Raw genomic sequence first — 12,173 nt, forward strand, 5'->3', positions numbered from 1 at the left:
ACCTGCCTGCCACCAGCCCCTTCTTCATCCCGGTGCCATGTTGCTAGAAACTGTGGCTCAGAGCTCAAAAGAACAAACAACAGTTCTGGGGACACCCGTTAGCCTAAAGTTGCACAGAGTAAATTAACATTTCTCTCCGCAAAGCCCCCACATCTGAGAGACTGGGAGACATAGCTTTGATAAAAGATACAACAGCCCCCTCCTTTTTAAGTGATTATATATATATATATAATACTATAAAAACACACACACTAGTATTTTGTTTTTATATTTTGAAAGACACTCTGTTTTTCTGTTCTGAAATAGGACTCTTCACTTCCCTCTCTGACACTGTGTTCAGATTTGCCCCCAAGAGTGAGGGGGTGGGCCTTTCTATTTGCACGTGACCTGATGGCTTCACAGAGCAGAGGGCAGTCTTTCCCAGAGGCCTACCCAAGTCTCCATCCCAGGGGCCAGAAATTGCTTGTGACATTAAATTTTTCTGGGTTCCAGAAGTCTGAAAGCTCCATCTCTGCCAGTGTGGTCAGGAAAGGCCGAGGGGGATAGGAGTCATATCAGGGGGATGGTATTTTTATGGTGTAGGTGGCAGTAATAACTGGCTCTCCTCCCCTTCCTGCACCCCCCCCCCCCCCAACAGGGGCTGCGCTGATCAGAGAAGGAGTCATAAGCAGCCTCTGGTCTTGAAGAACACTCTGGCATCTGTTGTCTCCCTGTGGCCTGAGGTAAAAGGTTGCAGTGAAACATGGCCCCCTCTACCAGGTGCCTGGCCAACTTCAGTTGCTGAAAGAACGTCACTTCTATTCCTTCTCGTTGTATCTCAGGCACAGGAAATTTAGAAGCACTTAAACAGACATTTGCCATGTTTAAGGGAATTCCCTTGAAATGTTGCTGACTTTTACACCTGTGATGCTGAGAGGAGAAAAAGAGTTTTTGTTCAGCCAGATTGAGACTCCAGCGTGCAAGGGAGGCCTGTGGAGGGCTTATCTCTGTGGTTTGCAGCAGCCTAGCTGGAGTTCACTCTGGGCATATATGACCTCGTGGCCGAGGCCCACTCATGGCTCACTCAGGATCCACTTAGTAGGTCATGGCATTGGTAGTGGCAACCAGCATTAAATGATAGTGACAAAGTAGATGGGGAAACTTTAGCATGTAGCACTGATAGTAACAACAGTCTTATTTCGCTAAACTGTGGCTTCAGTTATATATGTTTGTGTGTGTGTGCGCATTCACCAGAACATGACATAAAAATATATCTGTCACTGGGGTGTCTGGATGGCTCAGTTGGTTAAGCATCCGACTTCAGTCAGGTCATAATCTCATAGTTCGTGAGTTCGAGCCCCGTGTCCGGCTCTGTGCTGACAGCTCGGAACCTGGAGCCTGCTTCATATTCCGTGTCTCCCTCTCTCTCTGACCCTTCCCTGCTTACGCTGTCTCGGTCTCTCTCTCAAGAATAAGTAAACATTAAAAAAAATTTAAAAACACGTATCTGTCACTGTGATGGGGTCATGGGGTCATGATCATGAATATCTGTAAGCCAGGGTCATAGATCAATTTGATTCCTTACTTGTTTTCAAAGAGCTTGGGGTTGAAGGTAAAATGCAAGCCTGTTTCATTTGTTGGTTATTCTTCTTCCAGCCAATTCATTTTTTTGCATCACCACCAGCAAGTAGACTTGCGTTATTTATACCCTATTTATAAACCTAGTTAGATCAAAAGAAGTAAGATTGGGTGTTTTGAAGAGCACCTGAGCAATTAGAATCAAGGTGCTCTTTGATCACGGGTAGAGTCGGGGTGAAGAAGTGTGTGCAGACCAGGCGGCTAATGACTGTGGGGCTCCTGCAGTGAGGTTCTGTAGAGGCCTGCAGAGCACTAATGGCTGTTTCGTTTAATAAGTTAATAGCTAATAATGAGAACATCTTTGAATGACCTTCTTGGTGTCTCACACTGATATCTATTATTAAAACATCTAATAACATGAAAAAGCCCCCCAAGGGTAAATGATTACAGAGATTATGATCATTTAGGATAAATTTTGCTATGTCACCTCTGTGCCCTATTCCTAATATATATAACTGCCTTTCTTTTTTTTTTTTTTCTTTTTTGAAAGATTTTTTTAAATGCTTTTTATTTATTTTGAGAGGGTGGGAGGGGCAGAGAGAGGGAGAGAGAGAGAATCCCAAGCAGGCTCCACACTGTCAGTGCAGAGTCTGACACAGGGCTTGAACTCATGAACCACGAGATCATGACCTGAGCTGAAATCAAGAGTCAGACGCTTAATCAACTGAGCCACCCAGGTGCTCCTATAACTGCCTTTCTAAAATGTTTCTAATTCTTCTTTAAAATGCTTATTGCCCTGGAATTCAAATGGTAACCATTATTAACTGCCTGTTATGTATCTGATAGTCTGTGCCTAATCAACTAATTCTCTCATTTAGGCATTGTTATCCATATTTTATAGATGTGGAAACAGAATTAAGTGGATCTTGCCAAAGGTCCACGGCTAGTAAATGGGAAAACTGGGATTTGAATCTGAGTTTCAAAGCTCTAGACCCAGAGTAAACTTCCCTGTCTTTATTTATTTTTTAATTTATTTTTATTTTTTTATTTTTTATTTTTTTTAAATTTTTTTTTTCAACGTTTTTATTTTTTTATTTTTGGGACAGAGAGAGACAGAGCATGAACGGGGGAGGGGCAGAGAGAGAGGGAGACACAGAATCGGAAACAGGCTCCAGGCTCTGAGCCATCAGCCCAGAGCCTGACGCGGGGCTCGAACTCACAGACCGCGAGATCGTGACCTGGCTGAAGTCGGACGCTTAACCGACTGCAACACCCAGGCGCCCCAAACTTCCCTGTCTTTAGATAGTGATATGACACTTTCATCTCTGGGAATTTTTCTCTTCTGAAGCTAGTAATTGAAGTTCAGAAAAAATGACTGAAAGAAAATTCCAAAAGAATTATACAGTATGACCAAGTGGGATTTATTCCAGGTATGCAAGTCTGCTTTAACATTTGAAAATCAATGTAATCTACCATATCAACAAACTAGAGAAAAAAGAATCATATAATCATGACAATTGGTGCAGAATAAGCATTCACCAAAATATACCTATTCATGGTTAAAAATGCTCAGTGAGTTACAAATGGGGGGAATGACCTAAACTTGATAAAAATGTGTTTATAAGAAATCTATAGCTAATATCACACTTCCTGGTAAAGGACTGAATGTTTTCTCCTAAAATCAGGAACAAGGTGAGGATGTCTACTCTCACCACTTTTGTTCAGTGTAGTACTAGATGTCCCAGCTAGGAACTTCTAGTAACTTAAGAAGAAGAAATAAAACACATACATATTTGAAAGGAAGAAATAAAATTGTCCTGATTTGCAAATGATGTAATTTCCCATATAGGGAATTCCAAATAATATACAAAAAAATTCCTAGAACTAATAATACTCACCAAGATCACAGGATGCAAGATCAATACACAAAAATCCATTCTATTTCCGTATACTAACAATGAACACGTGGAAACCAAAATTAAAAACACAATACCTTACACAATCACTCTAAAGAAAATGAAATGCTTACATATACGTTTAACAAAATATGTACAGCATCTCTATGAAATGCTGATAAAAGAAATTAAAGATTTATTTTTTATTTTTATTTTTATTTTTTTATTTAGAGCAAGACTGTGTGAGCGGGGGAGAGGGGCAGGGGGAGAGGAGACAGAGAGAAAGAAAGACAGAGAGAGAGAGAAAAAATCTTAAGCAGCCTCTATGCTCAGTGCAGAGCCTGATGTGGGGCTTGGTCCCACAAGTCGGATGCTCAACTGACTGAGTCATCCAGGCACTCCCGAAGAAGATTTAAATAAGGGGCACCTGGGTGGCTGGGTCTTAACCGACTGACTTTGGCTCATGATCTCATGGTTTGTGGGTTCAAGCCCTGCATTGGGCTCTGTGCTGACAGCTCAGAGCCTAGAGCCTGTTTCAGATTCTGTTGTCTCCCTCTCTCTCTCTGCCCCTCCCCTGCTTGTGTGTGCATGTTCTCTCTCTCTCTCTCTTTCTCTCTCAAAAATAAATAAACATTTAAAACAAAAGATTTAAATAAATGGAGAGACATACTGTGTTTATGGATTGGAAGAGTCAACATAGTAAAGATGTCAGTTCTTCAATTGATCTGTAGAGGTAATGCAATCTCTATCACAATTTCAGCAAAGTTATTTGTAGATACAGACATATGCTTGAATTTATACAGAAAGATACAGGCCATAGAATAGCTAAACCAATCTTGACAAAGAAGAATAAAGTGGGGAAATCCATGTGATATTAAGTCTTATTATATAGCTACAGTAATGAAGACAGTATAGTATTGTCAGATAGGAGCATAAAAACATAATGAGGGGCGCCTAGGTGGCTCAGTTGTTTAAGCATCCGACTCTTGATCTTGGCTCAGGTCATGATTTCATGGTTCATGAGTTTGAGCCCCCCATCGGGCTCTGCACTGACAGCATGGAGCCTGCTTGGGATTGTCTCTCTCCCTCTTTTTCTCTGCCCCTCCCCTGCTCACACATGCTCTCTGTCTCTCTTTCTCTCTCTCAAAGTAAATAAATAACACTAAAAAAAGAAACATAAATCAATGAACAGAATTGAGAATCAGAAATACACCCACACAAATAGGCTCAGCTGATATTTGACAAAAGTGCAAAAGCATTTCAATAGAGGAAGGGTAACTTTTTCAACAAATGGTGCTGGAGCAATTGGACATGCATAGGCAAAAAAAATGAACGTTGACCTAACTCTCATACTTTAAATTTTTTTTTTCCAACGTTTATTTATTTTTGGGACAGAGAGAGACAGAGCATGAATGGGGGAGGAGCAGAGAGAGAGGGAGACAGAATCGGAAACAGGCTCCAGGCTCTGAGCCATCAGCCCAGAGCCCGATGCGGGGCTCGAACTCACGGACCGCGAGATCGTGACCTGGCTGAAGTCGGACGCTTAACCGACTGCGCCACCCAGGCGCCCCTCTCATACTTTATAGAAAAATTAACCCGAAATGAATCTTGGAATTATATGTAAAATATAAAATTATAGAACTTTGAGAAAGAAAAGAGAAAATCTTTGGCGTCTAGGACTAGGAAGAGAGTTCTTAGTCTTGATGCCAAAGGACAATACATAAAAGGAAAAATGGATAAATTATATCTCATTAAAATTAAAAAAGTTTTGTTCTGCAAAAGCCCATATGAAGACGATTAAAAGACAGCCTACAGCCTGGGAGAAAATATTTGCAAACCACATATCCTACCAAGGAATTCCACATCTCAATGGTAAAAATATAAAGAGTGTAATTAGAAAATGGGCAAAGCAGAATAGAAAGCCCAGAAATAAATCCATGCATATATGGTCCATTAATTTATGAGGCAAGAATATACAATGAGGAAAGGACAGTCTCTTCAATAAGTGGTGCTGGGAAAACTGGACAGCTATATGCAAAAGAATGAGACTGGACCACTCACTATCCTACACCATACACGAAAACCAACTCAAAATGGATTAAAGACTTGAATATAAGACCCGAAATCATAAAACTCTTCAAAGAAAACAGACAGTAAGTAAGCATCTTGACATTGGTTCTTGGTGATGAGTTTTTGGATTTGACGCCAAAACAAAGGCAACAAAAGCAAAAATAAGTAGGGCTACATCAATTCAAAAAGCTCTGCACAGCAAAGGAAATCATCAATAAAACGAAAAGGTAACCTAAGTGGGAGAAACATTTGCAAATCATATATCTTATAAGGGGCTAGTGTCCAAAAGAACTCATACAACTCAAAAGCAAAAAAAAAATCAAAAAATGGGCAGAGGACCTGAATAGACATTTTTCCAAGGAAGGCATATAGATAGCCGATAGACACATGAACAGATGCTCAACGTTGCTAATCATCAAGAAAATGCAAATCAAAACCACAATGAGCTCTCACCTCACACCTGTCAGAGTGACGGTTATCAAAAAGAAATAAGTGTTGGTGAGGATGCGGAGAAAAAGGAACCCTTGTGCACTCTTGGGAATGTAAATTGGGGAGCCACTATGGAAGACAGTAGGGAGGTTTCTTTAAAAATTTAAAATAGAACCATCAGATGATCCAGCAATTCCACTTCTGGGTATTTATCTGACAAAAATAAAAACACTAACTTAGAAAGATATCTGTACCCCCATGTTCACTGCAGTATTACTTACAATAGCCAAGATGAGGAAACAACCCAAGTGTCTGTTGATAGATGAATAAATAAAATGTTGTATATATGTGTGATGTGTGTATGTGTATGTGTGTATACACACACATGCACACACACATACAAAGAAGTATTCTGTGATAAAGAATGAAATCTTGTCATTTGTGACAACATGGATGGACCTTGAAGGCTTGATGCTAAGTGAAATAAATCAGAGAAAGACAAATACCATATGACTTCACTCATGTGGAATTTAAAGACAAACAAAAAATAAGCACATAAATATGGAGAACATATTGGTGGTTGCCAGAGGTTGGGTATGGGGCATGGAGTGGGTGAAATGGGTGAAGAGAATTAAAAGGTACAAATTTCCAATTATAAAATAAATAAGTCCTTGGATGTAATGTACAGCATGGCTACTATAGTTAATACTATATTGCATATTTCAAAGTTGCTAAGAGAGTAAATCTTAAAAGTTCTCATCACAAGAAAAAAATTATGTATGGTGACCAACATTAACTGGATTTATCGTGGTAATAATTTTGTAATATATACATATATCAAATTATGTTGTACACCTGAAATTAATATAATGTATTGCAATTATACCTCAATTAAAAAAAAAGACAGGGGTGCGTGGCTGGCTCAGTCAGTAGAGCATGAGACTCTTGATCTTGGGGTTGTGAGTTTGAGTCCCAAGCTGAGCCTAGAGATTACTTAAAAAAAAAAATAACGGACAAAAAGTATGAACAGATATTTTGCTGAAGAGGATATACAGATGGCAAATAAGCACATGAAAAGATGTTTAACATCCATAGCCATTACAAATATGCAAATTTCAACCACAATGAGATAATACCATATACCTATGAGAATGGCTAAAATAAAAAACAGTGACAACACCAAATGCTGGCAAAGTTGGGGAGAGACTAGGTTACTCATGTATAGCTGGTAGGAACATAAAAGCATATAGGCATTCTGGAAAAAGATGGGCAATTTCTTCAAAAATTAACATGCAGCTATATCATACCACTCAGCAGTTATACTCCTGGTTGTTCACCCCAGTAAATGAAAATTATGTTCACACAAAAACTTGTATATGAATGTTCATAGTAGTTTTATTCATAATAGCTAAAAACTGGAACTGGCTTAGATGTCCTTCAGTGGTTGAGTGGTTAAACAAACTGTGTATATCCATAACAAGGGATACTACTCAGCAGTGAAAAGGAATGAACTAGCAATATACACAACAACTTGGTGAATCTCTAGGGAGTTATGCTTAGTGAAAAAAGCCAATCTCAAAAGTTTACATACTTTATATAAGATGTTTGAAATGACAGCACTTTAGGGGCACCTGGCTGGCTCAGTTAGTGGAGTGTGTGATTCTTGATCTCGGGGTTGTAAGTTTGAGTCCCATGTTGGGTATAGAGAGGAGATTACTTAATATTTTTTAAAGATTTTTTAAATGTTTATCTTTGATAGAAAATGAATGAGTGGGGGAGGGGCAGAGAGAGAGGGAGACCCAGAATCTGAAGCAGTCTCCAGGCTCTGAGCCGCCAGCATGGAACCTGATGTGGGGCTTGAATTCACGAACTTCGAGATCATGACCTGAGCTGAAGTCGGCTGTTTAACTGAGTGAGCCACCCAGGCACCCCTACTTAAATAAATTCTTTTTTTTAAATTTTTTTTTCAACGTTTTTTATTTATTTTTGGGACAGAGAGAGACAGAGCATGAACAGGGGAGGGGCAGAGAGAGAGGGAGACACAGAATCGGAAACAGGCTCCAGGCTCCGAGCCATCAGCCCAGAGCCCGACGCAGGGCTCAAACTCACGGACCGCGAGATCGTGACCTGGCTGAAGTCGGACGCTTAACGACTACGCCACCCAGGTGCCCCAATAAATTCTTAAAAAGGAAGGAAGGAAGGAAGGAAGGAAGGAAGGAAGGAAGGAAGGAAGGAAGGAAGGAGAGAAACAACAGCATTTTAGAAATAGAAAACTTCTAAACCAGTGGTTGCACAGGGTTAAGGACTAGGTTGTAGATGTGGGTGTGGTTATAAAAAGGCAACAGGAGGGATCTTTATTATGGAATTGTTCAGTATCTTCACTGGTGATGCATATGTGAGCTTACACAGGTGATAAAACTATAGAACTAGGAGGGCCTGGGTGGCTCAGTTGGTTAAGTGTCCAACTCTTGATTTCAGCTCAGGTCATGATCTCACAGACATGAGATCAAGTCCCACATTGGGCTCTGTGCTGAGTGTGGAGCCTGCTTGGGATTATCTCTCTCCCTCTCCCTCTGCCCCTTCCCTGCTGGTGTTTTCTCTCTCTCTCAAAAAAAAAAAATCATTAAAAAAAAAACAGTAGAACTAACTACACACACACATACACATACACAAATGAATACAGGTAAAACAGGAAATCTGAATAAGATTGGTGGGGTTGACTGTATCAAGGTCAGTATCCTAGCTGTGATATTATACTGTAGTTTTGTCAAGTGTTACCATTGGGGGAAATTAGGCAAAACACACAGAGGATCTCTCTGTGTTATTTCTTACAACTGCATGTGAATCTACAATGATTTCAGTAAAAAACTTGAATTAAAAAAAAAAGATGTTGGGATGCCTGGGTGGCTCAGTCAGTTAGGCGTCCGACATCAGCTCAGGTCACGATCTTGTGGTCCGTGAGTTCGAGCCCTGCTTCAGGCTCTGTGTTGACAGGTCAGAGCCTGGAGCCTGCTTCAGATTCTGTGTCTCCCTCTCTCTCTGCCCCTCCCCTGCTCACACTCTGTCTCTCTCTCTCTCTCAAAAATAAATAAAGATTAAAAAAAATTTTTTTTTAAATATGCCAACATTTGGATCCTTGATTTTCAAGGTGAAGGGTGTTCTGAGACCTCTTTGTATTTCTGGCATGGTACTATAGGGAGGCAGAATTTGCCACCACAAAATAGGTCTCTTTGGTGTAAGATTATTTTAAGTTTATTTATTTTTTTAAGTTTATTTATTTATTTAGAGAGAGAGAGTGCGAGGGAGGGGCAGAGAAAGAGGGAGAGAGAGAGAATCCCAAGCAGGCCCTGCACTGTCATCAGGGCGCAAACTCATGAACCATGAGATCGTGACTTGAGCTGAAATCAAGAGTTGGATGCTCAACCCACTGAGCCACCCAGGCACCCCTAGGCTGATTATTTTTAAGAAACAGCAGACACAGAAGCAGCTCTGAAAACTGAATAGAAGTTACCTTTTTGTAAGAGACATTTAGATGTATAATGGAAATCTCCATTTGCAAGCGTGTCTCCCTTGCTGTACCAGGATGACTCAGTCTCTAAAAACTCTTATCAATGGAAGAGCCAAAGACTTAAATCTGCATAATAACCTTACTGTGCTTTTCCTGGTAACCTCCCTTAACTGGCTCCCCACCCCCAACATCTTATTTGCTTTAGCTTGTCGACTGAAAAAAAAAAGCCACTCTCAAAATAGGTTAGTAAATGTTATATTCGTTATCTTACTGAGGACTGTGGCCTGGGAGACAGTATTTCAGATTGCCCTGAAAGAACTGCTCGTTGGTTTACAGATTATATGCAAAAAGAAGAAGGGGTATGCATGCTTGTGAGCAGTTCTCCAAGGTACAATTGCATGTTACAAGGTATAATTTGGTTGTAAAAATTAAGGTTTTCTGATTTCCACGTAGACATGTGAAAGATTCTTAGGTCATCTTAATACATTTTCCTTCCTTCCTTCCTTCCTTCCTTCCTTCCTTCCTTCCTTCCTTCCTTCCTTCCTTCCTCTCTCTCTCTTTCTTAGATTTTATTTTTAAGTAATCTCTACACCCAATGTGGGGCTCAAACTTACAACCCCAAGATCAAGAGTTGCACAGTCTACTGACTCTGACAGCCAGGCACCCCCATTATGTTTCTATCATGTCTGATTGTTCAAAAATATTGACCACAGGGGTGCCTGAGTAGCTCAATCGGTTAAGTGCCAGCCTCTTGATTTTGGCTCGGTTCATGAGATCTAGACCCTTGGGCTCTGTGCTGACAGGGTGGAGCCTGCTTGGGATTCTCTTTCTGCCCCTGCCCCCCCCCCCCCCCCCCCCGCCTTGTGTGTGTCTGCGCTCTCTTTCTCTAAATAAATAAACATTAAAAAAAAGAAAAGAAAGAAAAAATATTGACTACATGCCTCCACTTAACTGGTTTCTGGTTCTTTTTGTTTTTGGTTTCTCCTTGAGGTCACTTGAGACAGTCACCTACTGTAGTTTTAGTGCACAGTCCCCACCCCCTTTTGGGCAAATTGTGACCTATAGGAGACAATGGTGACCAAGTATCTCTTTGTCTCACGGTACTAGAAAGGCTCATTCTTGTCTCATTTGTACAAATGAGACAAGTATGTCCTACAAAGGATAACCATCTCTAACCATGTAAATTTGCTCATTTAGGATTTTTATATCCTGAAGTATTTCATTATGTCTAGGTATAAATCGTCAACCTTTATACAGGAGTACATGTAATTTATAGTGTCTAGACGTTTTGCCATCATTAGCTTAGTGTGAGTCTGTCTACATCATTGCATGCGACAAGAGGCTAACAATTTGTATAGTAAATATGTTAACAGTAAAAAGGCTAATATCATAGCTAGAATCATTGGAATGATTTAAGCCAAGAATTTCCGAACATTTAGCAAATATTTCCTCAAGGCTGAATATTGAGTCACTTAAGGCTGATATTTGGTATAATTAGCTTGTTCCCAGCATAATGGAGCCTTCTCACTTAATCTGTTGTAACTGGGAGTTACCCACATGAATTTGTCCCATAGCTGGAAAAAATTTTCACGCAAGGTCCTTGTAGTGTCATTGCAAGTTACCATTCTATCCTTTTGACAAAAAAAAAATTTTTTTAAGTAAAATATCACACAACTTTGTTCCAACGTTCCCTAGTAGCTGGAGTTAAACTGTTCTGTTCTGGACCTTAGATAAGGCTTCTGCTTTGGGGTGCCCACGTGGCTCCATCGTATAAGCATCCAGCTTCGGCTCAGGTCATGATCTCACGATTCATGAGTTCTAGCCCCATGTTGGGCTCTCTGCTGTCAACACAGAGCCCGCTTCGGATCCTGTCCCCCTCCCTCTCTGCCCCTGCTCTGCTTGTGTGCGCGCTCTCTCTCAATAATAAACAAGCATTAAAAAAAAAAGAGAAGTCTACTCCATATCTTGTCAACCAGTCTTAGTCTTGAGAATAGGTCAGTTCAGTCAAACAGTTGTGTCTTATTTTAGGAGGTGGTCCTGCAGGTGGGCTCTCAAAGTTCAGAAAATGAGAGGCATGTCTTGTGGAAACAAAAGAAAAATACAGGCTAATCACTGGAGCAAATTATAAACCTAGTGTCTGCAGTCTGAGTGCTGCCAGTGAGATTTCTAGATGTCAGGTTCAAGGCATCTTCAGACAGAGTGAGGGCAGGCAGGACAATCTGACAGATTTTCCAGGTCTGCAATTTGAATGTCTCTGGTGAGCTTTCTGAGTGACCCAAACAGAAATAGGCATGAAGATTGTGTAAACATGGACTGTTGTGGCAATTTCTCTGAAGCTGAACTCAAGTTGTGTAGCTTTAGTTTGCAGGGCTTCCGGGAAAAAGGACAGTTTTTGTTCTGAATGATGCCAAGTCAAAAGAATGAGAGAAAATTGGAAGCCTTAGTCTGGAGAGTCATAGCCAGCTTTTCGAGGAAATCAGAAGAGTTCTGATCCCAGTTCAGTTTTGTTGGCAAATAAAAAACACTCAGAGATAGTTAATCAGAACTAGAGTCTAACTCGGCACCTGGGTGGTTCAGTCGGTTAAGCATCTGACTCTTGGTTTTCGCACAGGTCGTGATCTCATGGTTCATGAGTTTGAGCCCTGCTAGCTGTGCAGAGCCTACTTGGGATTCTCTCTCCCTATCTCTCCGCCCCCCCCCCCCAGCCCACTCAT

The sequence above is a fragment of the Felis catus genome, chromosome X (assembly GCF_018350175.1).
Source record: "Felis catus isolate Fca126 chromosome X, F.catus_Fca126_mat1.0, whole genome shotgun sequence".
Lineage (NCBI taxonomy): Eukaryota > Metazoa > Chordata > Mammalia > Carnivora > Felidae > Felis > Felis catus.